This window comes from Felis catus, chromosome B1 (genome assembly GCF_018350175.1).
Source record: "Felis catus isolate Fca126 chromosome B1, F.catus_Fca126_mat1.0, whole genome shotgun sequence".
In the NCBI taxonomy this organism is placed as follows: Eukaryota; Metazoa; Chordata; class Mammalia; order Carnivora; family Felidae; genus Felis; species Felis catus.
In genome coordinates, this window is record NC_058371.1 from 72,149,943 (window position 1) to 72,162,070 (window position 12,128).

At 40.0% G+C, this 12,128-nt stretch overlaps 1 long non-coding RNA gene across 1 annotated transcript; it reads left to right on the top strand.

The window, feature by feature from the left end:
• The first annotated feature begins 474 nt into the window (after positions 1-474).
• On the top strand, positions 475-2,683 carry LOC123385217. The gene is made up of 2 exons (XR_006597414.1): positions 475-943; positions 2,429-2,683. It is a non-coding gene; the product is annotated as an uncharacterized LOC123385217 (long non-coding RNA).
• The last annotated feature ends 9,445 nt before the right edge of the window (positions 2,684-12,128 follow it).

A 12,128-nucleotide genomic window follows, 5' to 3' on the forward strand; every position in this document is an offset into this window, starting at 1 on the left:
CTCTTTAATTAGCACGTACCATACAGAACCCCATGGCACACTCAAAGTTCCAGAAGGTTTCTGTAGTTCAGGTGGGCTGATTTACTTCAAGCATGGGCCGTGATCTGTACCAGGAAGCAACCATATCCCAAGAAAACCCATGCCCGGTGTTGACCCCAGACGCAAGGCCTATCACCACTTCTCTTGCTATTTGGAAAGCCTTTTTTGCTTTCTCCTACCAGGCTGAGCAGCAGCCACTTCAGTACATCGTGACAAGGGGTAATTAAAAAAGAAGTATCTCTGTGTCTGTACTTCAGGAAGTTGTTTGGCTCTTTGCCACTTTCCTCCCCTTTTTTCGACAACTTTCCAATGTTGCATACTAATAAATATGTATGAAGGTCACTGTTTGTCAAGCAAAACACAAACACAAACTTAATAATGTATTCCAGAGCGAATAGCTGATAGATTCACAAAGTACTAAACTCACAAGTGTGGTGTTGTGGTAATGAGAAATAAATATTTGGTATTCATTTCTGGCACAGAGCTCCTAAAACTCTTGGAATTACTTAAGAGAGCAACATAGGTGTCTTTTGTTATGCTAATGAGGTGACTGTACTTTAGAATGCGGGCTGGTTGCTAGGAGACCCAACCTCATGATTAGAGGGTTGGAACTTTCAGGTGTACTCCAGGGAGGGGAGAGGGGCTGAAGGTTGAGTCAACGAACTGCCAGCAACTGAAGATTTAATCAGTCATGTCTTAGGTAATGAAGCGTCCATAAAACCCCAAATGAATGGGGCTTGGAGAGGTTCCAGGCTGGTGAACGCATGGAGATTTGGAGAGAGTAGTACGCTGGGATAGAACATGGAAACTCGGCGCTCCTTCCCCATACCTTACCCTATGGATCTCTTTCTGAATCCTCAGGCGGTTCCTGAATTACAGCTGTTTATAATACACCAGTAATCTAGTAAGCAAAATGTTTTTCTGAGTTCTGTGAGCCACTCTGGCAAATTAATCAAACCCAAGGAGGGGGTCATGGGAACCTCCAATCAGAAGCACAGATGATAAATAACCGGGGTTTGCAACTGCCTTCTGAAGTGATGGTATGGTGGTTGGGGGAAGGTGGGGAGAGTCATGTGGGACTGAGCTCTTAACCTGTGGAACCTGATGCTCAATGGGTATATGATGTCAGAATTGAGTTAAATTGTAGAACACTCAGGTGGTGTTACAGAATTGCTTACTGATGGTGTGGAAAAACCTCCACACAATGGAATTAAGGTACCGAATCCATTTAACAAGGTATAAAAGAGTATACAGTCAAAAATGTCTCCCCTTGGGGAGGTTAGGTGGCTCAGTCGGTTGAGCGTCTGACTTTGGCTCAGGTCATGATTTTACAACTTGGGAGTTCAGGTCTTGTGTCAGGGTTGCTGCCATCAGCATAGATCCTGCTTTGGATTCTCAATCTCTCTCTCTCTCTCTGCCCCTCCCCCCCTCACGTGTGCACTTTCTCTGTCTCTCAAAAATAAAATAAACATTAAAAAACAATGTCTCCCTGGGTGCCTTGGTGGCTTAGTCGGTTAAGCATCCGGTTTTGGCTCAGGTTATGATCTTGTGGTTTGTGAGTTCAAGCCCTGCCGTTGGGCTCTGTGCTGACAGCTTGGAGCCTGGAGCCTGCGTTGGGATTCTGTGTCTCCTTCTCTTCCTTCTCTCTGCCTCCACTGCCCCCACCCCACCTGGCACTCACGCTCTTGCTCTCTCTCTCTCTCTCTCAAATAAATAGTTTAAAAAAATGTCTCCCTTTGCTGTTCTTCACCACCAAGGTCCCTTTCCAAAAGGCAACTGTTATTACCAGTTTTTGTTTGTCCTCCTAAAGATATTGTATATATTAAAAGCATAGAATTATTTGTTCTTTTTAGCAGCTTCAAATAATATTTTACTACATGTAGTTTGCTGCACAGTGCTTATATCTTGGAAAACTTTCCAGGTTATTGCACATAGAAATATTTTGTTCTTATTTATAGTTATATGCTATTACAAAGTATGGATATTTGATGAGTTACTTGGATAGTTCCCTTTTAAAAGACAAGTTCCGGGGCGCCTGGGTGGCGCAGTCGGTTAAGCGTCCGACTTCAGCCAGGTCACGATCTCGCGGTCCCTGAGTTCGAGCCCCGCGTCAGGCTCTGGGCTGATGGCTTGGAGCCTGTTTCCGATTCTGTGTCTCCCTCTCTCTCTGCCCCTCCCCCGTTCATGCTGTGTCTCTCTCTGTCCCAAAAGTAAATAAACGTTGAAAAAATAAATTAATTAATTAATTAATAAATAAAAGACAAGTTCCAATCCTTTAGCAGTATTACAGTGTCAATAATAAATCATACAGTTACATTAAGATTAACATGCTATTTTACTTGCATACAAGGGAAGCCAGTCAACAAATTTATTTTGTCATTTAAAAAAGCCAACAGGATTTATATAAGAGGAAAAGAAGAAAAAAGGAAGAAGGAGAAAACACCAACTACATGGAAATGTGACCTGTTTTCATGTCCTTGGGTAAATTGGTGATTGGCTGGCAACTCTCTGGAACTGGTTGGGGTCTTCTGCCTTGGACAGCTGGATAGATCATTGGAGAAGACAATTTCAGTTATGATGGAGTCTTTGAAAAACCTCAAGATTTTTTAACCATAAAATATACCTGCCAGGCTATTCCTCAAAATTCTCTCTGTCTTTGTTTAACACTTTGTCTTCATCAGGTCAAGTCTGTGCCCTTTCCTTCACCTACCTTTCACTCAGATGATATGTGGTAGAGAAGAATCTTGTCCGCATCATTTTACATGAGGGTAAGTACCATCATAGCAACAACGCTGACGGCTGGAATTGCTGGATGAAAAGATACATGCATTTTAACTACGAAGGATATCGCCATATTGCCCTGCACAGAGGGCAGGAATGGAATTTCTAGTTTTTCAATACACACAGACTTGGTTTAGAACACATAGGGGTAATTTCACTTCCACCAAGAAATGTGACTGCTTCTGTTTTTCTTAAAACTTAAAGCCATCTCTGTCTTCAGATTTTCCATTTTAACAGATGTGATTAAAAGAAACATTTGGAGGCATCTGGGTGGCTCACTCAGTTAAGTATCTGACTCTTGGTTTTGGCTCAGGTCATGATCTCCTAGGTTCATGAGTTCGAGCCCTGCATTGGGCTCCACGGTGACAGTGGAGAGCCTGCCTGGGATTCTCTTTCTCCCTCTCTCTCTGCCCTTCCCCTGCTTTGTCTCTCTCTCTCAAAATAAATCAATAAACTTAAAACAAAAGAAACATTAGCTTTCTTTCTCTACAAGAAAGCTGATGAGTGCAATTGTCACATGATCTCTGTATTGAACAGACCAAAAAAAAAAAAAAAAAAAAAAAAGAAAAACAAAAAAGGAGGGATAAGGATAATGATAAACTAGGGATACAGAGCCTAGCTCTTTCTCAGCAACAAAATTCATATTTTTACATATTTAATAAATTTCTGTATGACCAACTACATCAACTAAACAAACAAGACTCTTAGCATTAACACTGTGAGATCCAAATGAAATGGCTCCACAAGTCTTCCTAGTTATATTTTCTTTCCCCTAAACTCCAAACTGGCGTGTCAAGGCACAAGAAAGAACGAAAGCACGCTGATGTGGTGTGGATGCTACAATTATGTGTCTCTCTGTCAGGGCGGTCAGAAAAGGCTTGGCGCGGGGCCCCGGTCAAGGCAATCACCACCAGTTACGAACTGCTTGATATGTGTTTCTAGAAGGGTGCTACAAGGAGCCCTTGCAGGTAAATCGCGCTGAACTTGCAGATTGCTACACAGTGAGGAACAGTGCAAGCCACTGCTCTACGTTGACTTTAAAGATCCTTAACTGTATGCAATTTCTTTCAGTGGCTAACTGTAGGGTAGACCACAGGGGTCCAGGGGCTGCTGGGGGAGTTTGTTTCTTGGGTCCCCAAGAATCACAACTATGGTGGGCAGCCCAGGTAGAACCAATGGAAGTTGGAGAGCTCCTGGAGGTCAGATGGAGTCACCCAGAGGGCACAGTTCTGTCTTCAAGCATATGCTGACTTCATAGTTTGTGTGAGATTTTAGTAACACCCATGGCTAGCTGCAGGGTCACTGCTCTCACCATCCTAACCATGCGGTGCCATTTGTCAAACCAGAGTTCCATGATTATCTTGATATACTGTATTTAACATGAAAATAGTCAACATGATTGGAAGTTAATTTGCTTTGCCACAAGAAATTTTGACTTTATAATCATTAATGAAAGAAAAAAAGTCTGTTTAGTTCTTTAAATATAATTGCAGTTGTAACATTTTGACTTATACCCATCAAATTGGCATAAATTACAATTACCAATATGTAAGGTAGGAAATATCTTTTCAAACCTTTTATCATCAGGACGCCTGGGTGGTTCAGTCAGTTGAGTGTCTGACTTCTACTCAGGTCATGATCTTGTAGTTTGAGTTCGAGCCCCGTGTTGGGCTCTGTGCTGACAGCTCAGAGCGTGAAGCCTGCTTTGGATTCTGTGTCTCCCTCTCTCTCTGCTCCTCCCCCGCTCCCACTCTGTCTCTCTCTCAAAAATAAATAAACATAAACAAATTTTTTAAAATTATATCATCTATTGATGCTAATAATGTGTCTGGTCTACAGGGATTTTGGGAAATTTGATGAGATTATCTTTAAATATCCTGATCAGGATTACATATGGCATCTCATATATAAACCCTGACTTGAAAAAGTCATGTCTGTAAGAAAAATTCAAATTCGTCCTTTTAAATTTTAAAATACTTGATTTTGAAATGTTATATAAGTTCACTATTTAATTTGTTCTCTATGAATTTATGTTTTTAAATATATTTGGAAAATACAATTAATTTTATCAAGCCAAACTGAGATAGGCACCTTTAAACACTCAGAGTTGTCAGTAATAACATTGTTTTCCTGATGTTAGATGAAACATCTTGGGAAGCACAGCTCTACCTTTCCCCAAGAATGGATGTCTCATGTCTCAGATACACATAACCAAAGTTGTGACTCTTTCAGAACAAAATTTGTCCAGGTCAACTCATTTTCTCTATGCTGGTTAGAGAGGTAGGTGACAAATTTTTCAGTGCTGTCTCCTTTTGTTAAAAGAAGACAGAAAATATGTGTAATATTAATTTCAGTGGACTAGCTTAATAAAAAAACAAAGTGGGGGTGGGGAAGCAATGTTGTGAGATAGAGAAATTATTTTGGCAATATAATGATTCTATATAATATGGAAGCCCAGTAAGGAAATTGGCTCTGCCAAGTGTGATTCTAGGTATAGAGAATATTTGAGTGGATAAAGCAAAGTTCCTGCCCTCATGTAGTTTATATTCCAGTGGGAATGAGAAACACTGAACAAACAAGCACATATTTAATGTAATATCCATCAGTTCTTAGTATAATAACCTCTAAGCAAGGTAAGGAGATAGAGTAATAGAAACTGCTATGAAGATATATCAGAGGTCTATCTAAAGAGAATAATTCTAAGAAAAAGTCTAAAAGGAGTGTGGAGGTTCCTCAAAAAATTAAAAATAGATCTATCCCATGACCCAGCAATAGCACTGCTAGGAATTGACCCAAGAGATACAGGAGTGCTGATGCATAGGAGCACATGTACCCCAATGTTTATAGCAGCACTTTCAACAATAGCCAAATTATGGAAAGAGCCTAAATGTCCATCAACTGATGAATGGATAAAGAAGATGTGGTTTATATATACAATGGAATACTACCTGGCAACGAGAAAGAATGAAATTTGACCATTTGCAGCAACGTGGATGGAACTGGAGGATATTATGCTAAGTGAAATAAGTCAGTCAGAGAAAAACAGATATTATATATTTTCACTCCTATGTGGATCTTGAGAAACTTAACAGAAGACCATGAGGAGGGGAAGGGGGAAAAAAAAGTTACAGAGAGGGAGGGAGACAAGCCATAGAGACTCTTGGATACTAAGAACAAACTGAGGGTTGATGGGGGTAGGGGAGAGGGGAAAGTGGGTGATGGGCATTGAGGAGGCCACTTGTTGGGATGAGCACTGGGTGTTGTATGGAAGCCAATTTGACAAATTATATTTTAAAAAGAAGGAGTGCATAAGAAACCATGTTAGTACCTATAGAACAGCATTTGGACCTGTAGGATCTCATGGGGCATGATATAGACTTTGTTTTCATGCCGAGTGTCATAGTATGAAATTGGAGAATCAAGACCAGTGACCTCACAAGATCTTATGATATAGAAAATGTTCTTATATGGTGGGGTGGACAATACACTCTAGGGAGCAAGAGTACAGAACTGGGAAGCTATTGCAATTGTACAGGAGAAACATGGATAGTGGTTGAAGGAGGTGCTGCACCATCAAATTCCTGATGTGTTTGGAGGGAAAAGTTGCACAATTTCCTCATGGGCTAGATGAGGATGGGTAGAAAAACAGAAGAGTAATAAATGGGCTGAACCACTGGTTAAATGCCATTTATCAAGCTTGATGTCATTTATCCAATGGTGGTGCCATTTATCAAACTGGGGACTCTAGGAAATCAAGTTTGGAGGGAAGCAAAGAAGTTTTCTTGTTTGTTTTATTTTGGTTTTTTTTTCCTGTAAATATTAATTCCAAAAGGAGACATCATGGAGTTTGGATATTCAAATCAAAGGAGAGAAGCTACACAAATATAAATTTGGGCATTATTAGCATACAGACTGCATGGTATACAATCATGGGTTATATAAGATCACCTAGAGAATGAGTATAAAATGAAGAAGAAGGGGCGCCTGGGTGGCTCAGTTGGTTAAGCCTCCAACTTCGGCTCAGGTCACGATCTCGCAGTACATGAGTTCGAGCCCCATGTCGGGCTCTGTGCTGACAGCTCAGAGCCTGGAGCCTGCTTCACATTCTGTGTCTTCCTCTCTCTCTGCCCCTCCCCTGCTCACGGTCTGTCTCTGTCTCTCAATAATAAATAAACACTAAAAAAAATTTTTTTAATGAAGAAGAAAAGGGGATCCCAGACTAAACCCTAGGGTGACCCAACATTTGAAGGTCAGAAGGACGAGAGAACATGGCCTATAAGACTGAGAAAGATGGGTCAGTGTGGTAGGAGCAAATCCAAGAGAGGTGGGTTCCCTTGATATCAACAGAATAAAGTATTTCAAGAAGGGAAATGATGTAGAATGTCAAATCTTTCTGATAGATCAGGTGATCAGGAGACTGTTTAGTGACCTGTTTGGTAAAATGGAAGTCTGCGTACCCTGAAAATAAGATTTCAAGAGAGTGATGGGATGAAGACCTGGTTAGGAGGAAGAAGGAAGAAATGGAATAAAATTATAAGTATAAACCATGCTGTCAATACACTTTGCTGTAATCAGCATTAGAGAAACGGGAATGGGTATCATTGCTAAAGGGAACTGGGGTCAAGGCTGGGTTTATTTGTTTTTAAGATGGAGAATTTATAGCCTATTTGCAATAATTACTTAAAAAAATGAGAAATAATTATGCCTCATGTGCTTTTATAGGCAGTGCAGGAATCAACTAATCTAGATGAGAATTGGCTATGCCATTCACACAATGTTAGTACCCCCCCCCCCTCAGCGAGCACCAACTAATAAGGAAAAACTATCCTGAGTAATAAACTTCAGTGCCTACATATCATAAAGATTTGATACCCATCAAGGTTTTCAGGTCAATGTTACACATTTCTGCCCTTGCTTTAAAAAAAAAAAAGAGAGAGAGAGAGAGAGAGAGAGAGAAAATGTATTAACCAGTCGTAAAAGTTGGCAATGATGAATGAATGTTCATTTGGAATATCTGCAGACAAAAAAAGCATGCTTTTGGCTAAAATTCCCAATACATCTACTCTGAAATTCATTTAAATAATTATAATTCATGTAACTACATGTAACTACAGAAAAATACATGTAACTACAGAAAATATATTAAATAAACATATCCACACATAATTACTTTTTTTTATGTTGAAGGAAAACATTTGCAAGGAAAATTAACAGAATACTTAAGTACTGTGGATTCATGTACAGTACATCGAAATCTTCATTAGTTGCTGGATGTCTCAGCTTAGCCACCCCCACATCAAAAAAAGGAAGGAAATGTCAATATTCAAATACATGATAATTATTATCATCCATGAGTCATGACAGCAAGTGAAATCTGTCATAAATATATAAATGTGGCTTCCAGATGTTTTTGACTGAGTGAAAGTTTTACTTCTGAGTCACATAGGAAAGTTGCTTAATTAGAAAGTCTGACACGATAAATTTAAAAAAAAGCTAATATATTCCATACTGCCATCACACACTCAAACTAAACAAGGAAATTGTTATCTGATTAATTAAAAGTTAAAACTAAGTTAAATTGAAATGCAAAAGGTTGATTGAATAAACCAGTACATATATGGGAGACTTTGAGGTTTAACTCAGAAAACTTGTTTTGTTTTGTTTTTAGTTTATTTTTTTTAATGCTTTTTTTTTAATTTTTTTTTAACACTTATTTATTTTTGAGACAGAGAGAGACAGAGCATGAACGGGGGAGGATCAGAGAGAGAGAGGGAGACACAGAACCTGAATCAGGCTCCAGGCTCAGCTGTCAGCACAAAGCCCGATGCGGGGCTTGAACTCACGAACCACGAGATCATGACCTGAGCCGAAGTCAGACGCTTAACCAACTGAGCCACCCAGGCGCCCCTTTAGTTTATTTTTTGAAAGAGAGAGAGAGAGAGAAAGCAGGGGAGGGGAAAAGAGAGTGGGAGAGAGAGAATCCCAAGCAGACTCCACACTACCAGCACAGAGTAGTGTAGGGTTCGAACTCACAAACTGTGACATCATGACCTGAGCCAAAATCAAGAGCCAGACTCTTAACCAACCAGGCACCCCTAACCCAGAAAACTTTTATCAGTACTCTCTCCTTTCTTTTCCCACATCATTTAAAAAGTATTTGTACACATATATGTTTTTCTTTCTTTCTTACTGTATCATGCATGGACAAGAACAACCACTTGAACAGAGCTGGATTTTCACGTGGCAAGCAGTCTTCCACATGGAAGCAGAAGTTATAAACCCATGATCATAGACAGTCTGTTCGTAGATATGGTTATTTCTCTTAACTTTTGGCATTTGGTACAAACAGACTACTTCCTGACTTTTTCTTGGTCTTCCATCCCCTGTATGGACAAATATCTAGGCCCCAAACTTTTTTTTTTAATGTTTTTATTTATTTTTGAAGGAGAGACAGACAGAGCATGAGCGGGGGAGGAGCAGAGAGAGAGGGAGACACAGAATCTGAAGCAGGCTCCAGGCTCTGAGCTGTTCAGCACAGAGCCCGATGTGGGGCTCAAACTCACGAACCGTGAGATCAAGACCCGAGCTGAAGTCGGACGCTTCACCGACTGAGCCACCCAGGCACCCCAGGCCCCAAACTTTTAACAGGAGTTCATTATTACCCCTACAAATTATAGACATGGTCACTTATTTAATGAATATTTATTCTCCAGTTCTTCTTTGATAACAGAACCATAATTAAGTCTGGGGCAACCAGGTATATGGTTAAATAGAAACTCTCCACCCTTCGTGTGGCTTGTGGGGACATATGACACGCTGGCAGAAGCCTGTGAATTTTGAACTGATGTCTGCTGAGAAGTGTGGATAAGCTTTGACTTCTCTGATAGGAGGAGACAGATGTGAGCTTTTCTACTTTCTTCTCGTCTTGAACATAGCGTGTGAGCTGTAGCAGTCATGTTGCGATCACGAGGAAACAGACTCGCAGACACATTGGCTGCAGAAATAAGGCAATAATTTCTACTTCTGGACCTATGGTGTCGTTTGTTTGTTTATCGGACCTATGCTATTATAAGAAAAATAAACCCCTAGGTGTTTAAAGCTGCTGACCACAGGCTTTTCACAACTTGGAACCAAGCAAAATTGTGACCGACATACTTGCACTATTCATGCACACAACAAAAGTGTCAAGCCAATGTTCCATAAGTTATATAGTGTTTGCATTTAATATTTATTAGTGTACTGGTGTATTAGTCAAAGTAGTGCTAGTTACTCCACTAGATGGAGCCCTGAATTTCAGTGGCCTTAATATAATAGAAGTTTATTCTTTATGCACTTAAAACTCTGAGAAACAGGGGCAGGGAGGTGGAGACGGTGATGGTGGTTGCTCTCAGTCCCCAAAGTCAGAGATCCAGGTTTTTCCATCCTTTAGCGAGAGACCTCCACCGTGCAGCTGGCAGAGGGGAAAAGAGCATGTAGGGAAGTTCCCAGAAGGGCTTCTATGCCAGGCCTGGAAGCGGTGACGCACATCCCTGCTACCCATTTCAGGGCCAGGCACTCGGGACCTGGCGTCACATTGCTTCAGGAGAGGTTGGCGCAGGTAGGCTAGCTGGAGACCAGGGAGGAAACAGGAACGTTTAATAAATCCTCAGCCAGTTTCTGCCATGAGTAACAAGTAAAGTTTGATGTCTATCTGTCAGATTTGTATCTCCTTTTGCTAGTATTTATAATTATATGTGCATGCCTGTATATGCGTCTATATTAGACTTTAGCACCTACTAGACGCTTACTTTCATCTAAGCTCTATGCTAAATATTTTTCATGCATTTTGTCCTTAATCCCCTTAAACGTCCTGTGAGGTAGGCACCGCCACTATCCATATTTTACTGATGGCGATACTGAGGCTCAGTGAGTTTAAGTAACTTGCCCAGGAAAACAGAGTCAACAATGTTGGAACAAGGCATTTTTCTTTGTTGTGGGACATACCGTAGTTTCCAAGATTACTTTTTCAAGTGTACTGTATCAATAATGAATTGCATCACATCCAGTGACAGGTTTGACACTATGTGTTGATGTAAATAGACTAAATGTCAGGTCCTCCTTCCTAAGTATTCTTTTATTTCTATACCTGCCAACTATATGTGGCCTTTTAGAAACTGGAATGATTTTCAGGATTGTTTTAGGTGAAAATGTCTTTATTTCTAAATATTTGGTTGCATAAGCAGCCATCTCCAGATGCTTTATTTGAATGTAATTCATAAGGAGTTGAGCACTACCTTGACGTGACCTATGGTTTACATCACACCAGATCCTTTTTACCTAAAGTTTCTCTATATTCTTCCATGGCCTGATAAGCATTGTTGCTATTAGGGACAGTCCCATCCTTTAGTTCTATATGAAATGGTATTTGGCTAAATATTCTTACAATTCCGCTAGCTTCCAGATGCCCATCTACTGCCTGCTCAGTGAAGCACTTTCCCCGCTTTCCCAGCTATCTAATTCGATAAATTGGTCTCCCATTTATAATGACCAAGATACTATGATATTTACACAAAACTTTGTCTCCAGGAAGGTTCTTTGATTACCAGATCTCTAGTATGCAAAGTAATAATGACCTGTCCCCACTTTTACCTATCTCTTAATATAATCTTACTGTTTTAAGATGAAGTGAAAATAAATCATGGCAACAACTGTAGAAGATAATGATGGCTTTTCATTTTACATGAAAACGTATGTTAACGTATGTTTACATGAAAACGTAGTTAAACTACGTAGCATATAAGGAATAATTTGCTTTTATTTTATAAAAATAGCAAATTATTCATAATTTGCTAAGTATTTTAGAGATCTTCAATTAATTTGTTCTCCAGATTCCTCAATGAGTTTGGCTAATAGCAGTATCTCAGCTTTATATACGTGTGACCTAAATGTAACAGATATTGAATGACTTGATTTCAAACTTATAAAATCAAATTTTGATCCCTTTGATGTTTTCAATTCATGGATGGTTATCATCCACACATGTATTTTCAAAATCAACTGATAAACAAGGTCAAGTAAAATTTACAGGGGCAATTTTTAGTGAGCCTAAAATAATTATTTCCTTCTTTTTTTTTTTTAATTTTTTTTTTCGACGTTTATTTATTTTTGGGACAGAGAGAGACAGAGCATGAATGGGGGAGGGGCAGAGAGAGAGGGAGACACAGAATCGGAAACAGGCTCCAGGCTCTGAGCCATCAGCCCAGAGCCCGACGCGGGGCTCGAACTCACGGACCGTGAGATCGTGACCTGGCTGAAGTCAGATGCTTAAC